This window comes from Sorex fumeus, unplaced genomic scaffold (assembly GCF_029834395.1).
Source record: "Sorex fumeus unplaced genomic scaffold, SorFum_2.1 ptg000055l, whole genome shotgun sequence".
Taxonomy (NCBI): domain Eukaryota; kingdom Metazoa; phylum Chordata; class Mammalia; order Eulipotyphla; family Soricidae; genus Sorex; species Sorex fumeus.
The window spans coordinates 18,216,546-18,226,292 of NW_026606112.1; the positions used below are offsets into that span (position 1 = coordinate 18,216,546).

Below are 9,747 nucleotides of genomic sequence, written 5' to 3' on the forward strand. Positions count from 1 at the left end.
TTCTCTTATGTGTCCTTATTGCAGGCCCTTAATAATTTATTTTACATTGCTTGTTCTCAATAATTTGCTAACAGAATGATCAAATAGCATTTCCTTAGAAGAAATTTAGTGGGGAATGTTGTATCTCACCAGGGAGCTATTAACTCCTTGTATAGTGATTACTAAAGTACTGTTACTGGTTAACCATCAGTGTTTATACTTTATTAATCGAAATTGGTTGCCTCCTACATTATATCTCATCCAAGCTTGTGTTGTACTCTGGTTTATCAGTATTGTGTAGTTTAAGATGTTATATGACCACATTCAGGACATTCAGGAAATCCAAAATTTTAAATACAGTTGAATTTAAATTTTTAACAGGGTGGCAGCTTTAGGACATGTGTGTGGCTGCCAGGTCTTCCAGAAGCACAGGGAGATGTGGGGAGGTAGCCCATCCCTGCCTCCTTGAAAGCCTGGAGATTTCAGTTACAAAGCTCACATACATGATTATTCAGCAGATTACTTTCTGGTTGAGGCTTATCCCGAGCAGTGGAATCTGGCCAGGAGCATGGCAATAATTGTGGTGTGTGGAGGTTTGGGGCTGCTAGGGCTCTGTTTGGGTGGGTCCTAGTATCATGCAACCTCCTACAGTGTGCCCTGAATGACTCAGCCTTGTACAAGGTCCAGAAGAATCTCTGTGACTTGTTGGTCTCTTTCAAGATTTATTTATGAGTCTCTGGATCATGACCAGCAAATGAGTTTACTTGATGCCGAAGGTTGTTCATGGCAGTGACTATTGGGGTTTCCAGAAATACAGGGATATGAGGGGATGTAGCCCATCCCCAACTCTGTGAAAGTCTGGAGATTTCAGTCACAAACACCACATTCTTGAGCTTTTCAACAGATTAATTTCTGAGTCAGGCTCATCCAAACAGTGAGTTTGTCTGGGAGCATGGCAAATATTGTGGAGTGTGGAAGTTTTTGGTTACTAGTTCTCTGATTGAGTGGGCACTGGGTTCACCCGTTCCCACTCTGCGGTGCCCCTGATGACTCAGTCTTGCATGAGGTCTGGAAGAATCTCTCACAAATCATTTACTCATATATAAGCATTTTTTAAAAAAAATACTGGTAGCAATATTATCCTTGAAAAAATTGTGTGTGATTACTTTGGAAGAAGGGGTAGGGGTGAACTGTTTTGTACTTCTATTTTTTTAAAGATAATACTAGAAATTTTTCAAAAATTTATTGCTATGGCTCACTTTAAACCACCAAATCCCAACCACAGCAATGAAAATAACCATAGGGACACATGGAAAGGAAAATTCAGAAAATGTAGATCATGTGGCACAACTGCAGACTGTTAAGAAATCAAAAACATTTTAGTTAAAATAGGCAATACAAGTGTTCCTAAGTCTAGGATGTAATCATTACCAAGAAAAAGTACTGAGTATTAGAAGATAAAAAATTTCCACTTTAACTCCTTTAACTTTTTGGGACTAATGGTGATGGCATGGAGAGTTATTCACAAATCATTATAAAGTGGTCAGCATTCACATAGGAAAGGGCACTGAGTTCTAAGGGGGAAAAGAATGATCCCAAATCCAGATTGAGGCCCACCTCCCACAGCCTCTGCCGTACTAACTCACCTAACTACCCTCACTCACTTGCCTACCCTGCTCTAACTAGTCATGACTTGCACAATGCAAGCAGAGCAGTTAAGGCTCATGGACACATCAGACCCATCAGCTGAAAACTCTGGGGTACCCTCTGGAGGTAGGTGAGTTAAGTTCCCATCCTGTCAAAACCCTGGCAGTTTTACCCACACCCCTCCCCCATGGCTGCAGTCATGCTAAGGGCTCAACCCCATGACTTCCCTGATGTCTCAGACTATAGATCTTGAAGTGTCTGGACTGTGCAACACCTACTAGTTTCTTAATTCTGAAATTCCAATAGGATCACACCAAATTAAATGGGAAAGTAACATAGAAACAAACTAAGCACAAAAAAACAAAGAGAACAACACAGAAGGCTAACTATCAACAAGCAGTTTAGTAAATCCTAAGGCAAAGTCTTAATAACCCGGTGATGAGATATAACAATTTTAACATAAAATTATTTTTAAAACTTATTGGAACTTGGTATCTGACCAATTTCAACTCTGGAATTGTGTCAACAGTTGTAGTTTTTGTTTACACTCAAATAAAAAAAAACTTTTGAAAATACATCCAACATGGCCAAAGTATGACATTCTTCCAGAGTGAGGTGACAATTGATCTAATTCTTCTTTTATTTATTGAATCACCATGAGCTACAGTTACAAAACTTTCATGTTTGAGTTTCAGTTATTTGTCCCTCCACCAGTGTACATTTTCCACCACCAATGTCTTCAGTATCCCTGCCCTCCATTCCACCTCTCCCCCTGCTTCTACGGCAGATAATTTCCCTCTTATTCTACTTATGGTGCTGAATCCTTTGCGGAACCCAGCTTGCTCGCATGGTTGTCCTTCATCTAGTGTTCTGCCAATCCTATTCAGGATGACTCGAGTGAACAACTTGTAGATGACAGACAATAGGCAGATCGGGCGAAAGTTGCCAATGTCATGGATGTCTCCCTTCTTGAACAGTAGTACAGTCCTGCTAGTTTTCCATTGGGATGGAACCTTGCATTCAGACAGGTAGTGTGTGAAGAGCTGAGCCAGTGTATTGATGAGTACTGACGGCAGGTTCTTCAAGTGTTCAGGTCTGACCTTGTCTGGGCTGCAAAGGATTCAGCACCATCGACCATATCCACATGATAACCAAGCTCACTGAGGTTTCTGGGGAGTTCCAGATGCCGCTCTGTCTAACGTTCATTGATTTAAAGAAGGCCTTTGATTCTGTTGAGACGGAAGTGGTCATTGAAGCCCTAGCCAATCAGGGCATTCAAGCTCAATACATCATGATCCTCTGTGACCTGTACTGTGGATTCACTACCAGGATCTCACCATTCTACAAAGAAGTAATCAACGATGTCAAGAGAGGGGTTCGGCAGGGTGATACCATTTCACCGAAACTCTTCAGTGCCACCCTCGAGAACATCATGCGCTGACTGGAATGGGAAGGAATGGGAGTGAAGATAGATGGTCAGCAACTACACCACCTCCACTTTGCTGATGACATTGTTTTAATAACACAAAACATCAGCCAAGTGGCACAAATGCTGGCTGACTTCGACCGTGAGTGTGGTAAGGTCAGACTACAGCTGATTCTTACGAAGACAATGTTTATGAGAAACAGCCTCATTCCTGATGCCCATTCGCTCTCAACGGAACAACCATCTCCGAATGCAACAGCTATGTGTACCTAGGTCGAGAAGTCAACATGACAAATGACCTGGCACTCGAGCTGCACAGGAGGAAGAGAGCAGCTTGGAATGCCTTCAAGAGCATCAAAGAAATAGCTAAGAGGATGAAGAACCTCCGGCTCCGGGCACATCTCTTTGATTCCACTGTTCTTCCTGCATTAACATATGCCTCAGAGAACTGGGCCCTATGCAAACAGGACGAGAACGCTATTCAGGTCTCCCAAAGAGGAATTGAAAGAGCTATGCTTGGAATATCACGTTTCACTCAAATAAGAGAAAGAATCTGGAGTTCTGACCTCCATCGACCATCAAGAATCAGGGACACTGTCTTGTTTGCCAAGGTGTCAAAAATCAGATGGGCTGGTCACGTAATGAGATTTAAAGACAACCGCTGGTCTAGAGCTGTTACAGACTGGATTCCACAGGATGTCAAAAGACCGCATGGCCGCCCACCTACCAGATGGTCAGACTTCTTCATCAAGATCATGAACGATCTGTTTGAGGCTCTTCATGTTCCTCGAGCAAACAGACACCATTGGGCTACACTAGCACGCGACAGGGACAAATGGAGACGTTACTGGCGCCCGCTCGAGCAAATCGATGATTAACGGGAAGTCAAGTGATCAAGTGATCAAGTGACTCTACTTATGTGTGTTACGGTTTGAAATACAGATAGTGAGATGCCATTGTTATTGGTCCTTCATTTACTTTCAGCACACATCTCCCATCATGAAAGATCACTCCAACCATCATTGACTTAGTGTTCCCTTCTCTATCCTACCTGCCTTCTTCCCCAGCTCATGAGGCAGGCTTCCACCCATGAAGAAATCTTCCTGACCCTTGTTTCTACTGTCCTTGGGTATTAGTCTCATAATATGATATTTTATATTCCACAAATTAGTTCAATAATGTTATGTCTGTCTCTGTCTTTCTGACTCATTTCACTTAGCATGATATTCTCCATGACCATCCACTTATAAGCAAATTTCATGACTTCCTATTTCCTAACAGCTGCATAGTATTCCATTGTGTAGATGTACCAAAGTTTCTTTAACCAGTCATCTGTTCTCAGGCACTTGGGTTGTTTCCAGATTCTGGCTATTGTGAACATTGCTACAAAGGAATGCCTTGTTACCAAGTAATAATGGAACAATAAGGCCTACAGCAATAGTATAGCAGGCAGGGTTCTTGCTTTGCATATGAGCAACTTGAGTCACTGCCAGGAGTACGCCCTGAGCACCACTATGTGTGGCCCACAAACCAGAACCAGTGTTAATTCCTTCCTTTATTCTGCAGTTTAGATTTTCCTTAATCACTTAATCACTTAACTTCCCGTTAGTCGTCGATTTGCTCGAGCGGGCGCCAGTAATGTTTCCATTTGTCCCTGTTGCGTGCTAGTGTAGCCCAATGGCATCTGTTTGCTCCGGGAACATGAAGGGCCTCAAACCGATCGTTCATGATCTTGACGAAGAAGTCTGACCATCTGGAAGGTGGGCGGCCACGCGGTCTTTTGACATCCCGTGGAATCCAGTCAGTAACAGCTCTAGTCCAGTGGTTGTCTTTAAATCTCATTACGTGACCAGCCCATCTGATTTTCGACACCTTGGCAAATGAGACAGTGTCCCTGATTCTTGATCATCGAAGGATGTCAGAACTCTGGATTCTTTCTCTCATTTGAGTGAAACGTGATATTCCAAGCATAGCTCTTTCTATTCTTCTTTGGGAGACCTGAATAGCGTTCTCATCTTGTTTGCATAGGGCCCAGGTCTCTGAGGCATATGTTAATGCAGGAAGAACAGTGGAATCAAAGAAATGTGCCCGGAGCCGGAGGTTCTTCGTCCTCTTAGCTATTTCTTTACGTTCTTGAAGGTGTTCCAAGCCGCTCTCTTCCTCCTGTGCAGCTCGGGTGCCAGGTCATTTGTCATGTTGACCTCTCAACCTGGTACACATAGCTGTTGCATTCAGAGATGGTCGTTCCATTGAGAGCGAATGGGGCGTCAGGAACAAGACTGTTTCTCATAAACATTGTCTTCGTAAGATTCAGCTGTAGTCCTACCTTTCCACACTCACGATCAAAGTCGGCCAGCATTTATGCTGCTTGGCTGATGTTTGGTGTTATTAAAACAATGTCATCAGCAAAGCGGAGGTGGTGTAGTTGCCGACCATCTATCTTCACTCCCATTCCTTCCCATTCCAGTCGTTGCATGATGTTCTCGAGGGTGGCACTGAAGAGTTTCGGTGAAATGGTATCACCCTGCCGCACCCCTCTCTTGACATCAACGATCACTTCTTTGTAGAATGGTTAGATCCTGGTAGTGAATCCGCAATACAGCTCATGGAGGATCCTGATGTATTGGGCTTGAATGCCCTGATTGGCTAGGGCTTCAATGACCGCTTCCGTCTCAACAGAATCAAAGGCCTTCTTTAAATCAATGAACGTTAAACAGAGTGGCATCTTGAACTCCCGAGAAACCTCAATGAGCTTGGTTATTGTGTGGATATGGTCGATGGTGCTGAATCCTTTGTGGAACCCTGCTTGCTCGCATGGTTGTCCTTCATCTAGTGTTCTGCCAATCCTATTCAGGATGACTCGAGTGAACAACTTGTAGATGACAGACAATAGGCAGATCGGGCGAAAGTTGCCAATGTCATGGATGTCTCCCTTCTTGAACAGTAGTACGGTCCTGCTGGTTTTCCATTGGGACGGAACCTTGCATTCAGACAGGTAGCGAGTGAAGAGCCGAGCCAGTGTATTGATGAGTACTGACCTTGTCTGGGCCGGGTGCTGTTTGTTTCTTTACTGACGAAATGGCGTGTCGGATTTTGGAAGGGAGAACCTTGGGAATGACATAACCATCCTGTGGTTTTTGGTATGTCGGCAAGTGGACATGGCTATCGAAGAGATTTGAGTAGAAGTCATGGATAATCTTCTCCATTGCCGTTCTCGAGGATGTGATGGATCCATCAGGATGTCGCAGGGCAGTCATCTTGGTCTTATAGTTGGCGAAGGTCAGGCGGGCGTTACGAATACTTTTCCCAGCTTCTGCCGCATCTACCAGTACTTCTGCTCTTCTCTCTTTGAGGTCTTCCTTGATCGCATCTCTGCATTGCTTTGCGAGCTCGGACGTTAGCTTGCGGTTGCCTGAGGCATGCGCCAAACCACGCTGGCGAATTAGCTCAAGAGTTTTCGAAGATAGGCGATTTTTTGTGGCTATCTCTTGGCGTTCCTCGCACATTCATGGAGGTGCTGAACCAGTCGATTGTATTCCTCGTCAATGTTGTCAACAATGGCATCTTCCCATGTTGCCGCAATAGTATCAAAGAGTTCCCAGTTGTTGGTCATTCTGGGAGTTCTCTTTTTGAAATTTGCAGCCCTCTCTCCCAGCTCTGTGAAATAGAATTTTGCATGAAGGAGACGGTGGTCCGATCCCATTCGAAATTTTGGGACAACAGCGACATCAGTCAGGCAAAACCGTCGATTGAATATGATGTAGAAATATCGTTGTGGAATCGTCCACCAGGAGATTCCCATGTCCATCGTTTAGATTCTGCCTTCTGGAACTGTGAGTTACCATGAATGGTCTTGGTCGACATGATGAACTCAAACAGTCTCTCACCCTGTTCATTCCATTCTAGGCCATGGGTCCCGATGTGAAGTTCTTCAGCTGATCTTCTCGGTCCTATCTTGGCATTAAAATCACCCACAATGGTCTTGTAGAAGGTGTGGTCTTCTTTATAGAACTTCTCTAGCTCCGTGTAGAACTTCTCGATTTCTCTTTCATCATAATGAGATGTTGGTGCGTAGACAACGAAGATAGAAACTGCAGGCAGTGAGTCACATCTATTCAAATGTAAACGTCCGATTCGGGTTGTTAGGCATTCAAATGAATCAATGCTCTTGGCCAAGTTTGTGTTGACAAGGACACCGACGCCTCCAACACCTCTTTTATCGCATGTTCCGAGGAACAATTCTTCTCCAGTGTCGAAAACGGCGTGGTGAGATTCGTGCCTTCTTGTCTCGGTCAGACCAATGATGTCGTACTTGATCATTCGCGCTTGTACCATCAGGTCCTCGATGCATGCATCTGATGCTAGCGTACATGCATTGAAAGTACAGACGATCATTTTTGTCTTCCTTCGTTGTGGCAGCCTACGTCGGCCTTGAGATTTTGTCGGCCTCTCCTTTCTCATCCTTCTCAGTGCTGCCGTGTCGGTGAAGCCTTCAGGGTCAGGTGAATGAGACCAGTTGTAGTTACTGGTTTTGGCATATCGAATACACAGCGGATAGCTTGCCAGGCTCTTTCGTGCGGGCGGAATACTCTCGGTAGCTTGCCAGTCTTTCCGAGAGGGATAGAGGCTTTTGGGGCGACCTCTAATCACCCTTGTAGGTGTTACCATATTTGAACCCTATCAAATATGGTACGACAATTCCGGAAGATGGGTATTTAGTGTCTTATGATGTGTCCGGAAAGCGTCCTGGAGTGTGGCGATGGCTGGGTAGTGGAAGTAATGTCGAGAGTGGAAGTCTGCCAGTGGGGTATTTATCTGGGTAGGGTGGGTCTCCTGTGCGCAATTTGATCCCTGGGTGGTTGATGGAAGCAGACAGGGCAGGGTAGGGTGGGGCTCCTGATTAGAATCCCTTTGTCACCTGTGGTGGTGGGAGCAAGAAGAGAAGCTCTGTCCCTGGGTCTGCTGAGTCTGGAGTCCAAGGTCTCAGAGAGTTCCACTTATCTTGTTCTGTGGGTCTTCAGTCGTGCATGAGTCTCGGCCGGAGCTGCCACGCGGGTCCGCAAATTGTCCAGATTTTCCTTAAGGAGCGGAAATTTGCCATGCCTCATTCCCATTGCATATTTCTTTTCTCTTTTTTAATTGAGGGAGGTGCACCATTCCTAAAGATACTGCAATACCAGGTTGATGGGTGGAGTGGATGGAGCAAGCTCTATTCCAACTCCCTGCTCCAAAAATCCAATTAATACATTGTCCATGGATACAGGACATATTAATTATTAAACTGATAAAAACAGATACTATACTTGATCTTAGCCAAAGGCCAAAAAGCAATAAATATTCATTGAAATATGAAAGAATTAATTTTATTGTGGGGGTAGAGGGTGGGAGGTTAGAGCCACACCTCACAGTACTCACAATACATACTTCTGGCTATATGTTCAGGGATGACTGTTGGTGGTGCTCCCGTGCCAGGAATCAGACTCAGGTTTTGCACTGCAAGCCCATTGCCCACTGAACCATCTCTCCAGCCCTGATAGGAAAGAATTCCTGTCTTTCTAGAGAAATATTTTAGAGGCCCTGAGAAATATTAAGATTTTTCTTGGTTTATTTTCAATCATTAGTTATTTCAATCAACCAATTCTTTAGTTCAATCATTTTGATAAGGAAGTGGTGTTCTTTGGTTAGACTAGAGTTGACTTCTTCAGTGCACCTAGCATACAAGTTGTCTAAGATAGCAAATTTATTTTAAAACTTACGACTTAAGATAATTAGGAAAAAAACCTAAAGAAGAAAGAGAATGCATTCACCAGATGAAACATAAAGATTGCTAAGCAAATGAAAGAGTTGATTTACTTACAAGGACTATTTTTTCAGGTTACCAGTGGTTTAAGTAATTAAGCCCTAGTGGATATATTTTAGATCACATTTGCTTAAAGAATAATTGCAAAGCAACAGGAAATAAACTTTTGTTAATCTATTTATTTTGGAGAGTGATGCTAACTCTTTCTAGGTGTTTACTTTCACTGTCTCATAAAACTCAACTACAACCTTTAAAGATAAGCATTCATTTATGTACAAGGAACAGAGAGGTCATAAACCTCTTAGAGTACCACAGAGACAATAATAAATAGCAGATTTTACTTTACTTTAATTGTTAATTCCATGTTGTAGCCACTAAACTATATGGAATCTTTGGAAAATAATATTTGTAGCATAATGCATAATCTTCCAAATGTCCAGAGGTGTGCAAATAGGAGAATTGTTTTGTTTTCGTTTTTGCTGACTTTAATATAAGACGGTCTTTTTTTTTCCTCTTCAGATTTTAATGTGCTGTGTCAGGAAAATATATATAATGAATGCTCTGGATTTTCTGTCTTTTGAGCTGATTCTGTAAGATCTGTCACATGCTTCTTCCTTAGAGATAGTAATTAATGGAGTGTATTGTTATTTCTATATAATATTACATCTGGAAAAATTTCTCTTTGGACTCGTAGTAAAGGCATGGGGGAGAGGTAAGGAAGAAGTTGAAAAGTCTTGAATTCTATACCAATAATATGGAACATAACTCATAAATAATAAAATTTGAACTATTCCTTCATGTTTGTATTATTTTTGAAGTTACTATAAGATAATGATAGGTAATAAGGGACTTAAGATCAGTGGAAAACACTCTGAGGTAAATGTGGAACAATAAC

The 9,747-nt window shown here is 43.0% G+C and overlaps 1 non-coding gene across 1 annotated transcript; it reads right to left on the reverse strand.

Annotated features, from left to right (window-relative positions):
* Nucleotides 1-8,195: 8,195 nt before the first annotated feature.
* Nucleotides 8,196-8,384, reverse strand: LOC130034029 (U2 spliceosomal RNA). The gene has a single exon (XR_008794033.1). It is a non-coding gene; the product is annotated as a U2 spliceosomal RNA (small nuclear RNA).
* Between the last annotated feature and the right edge of the window lie 1,363 nt (nucleotides 8,385-9,747).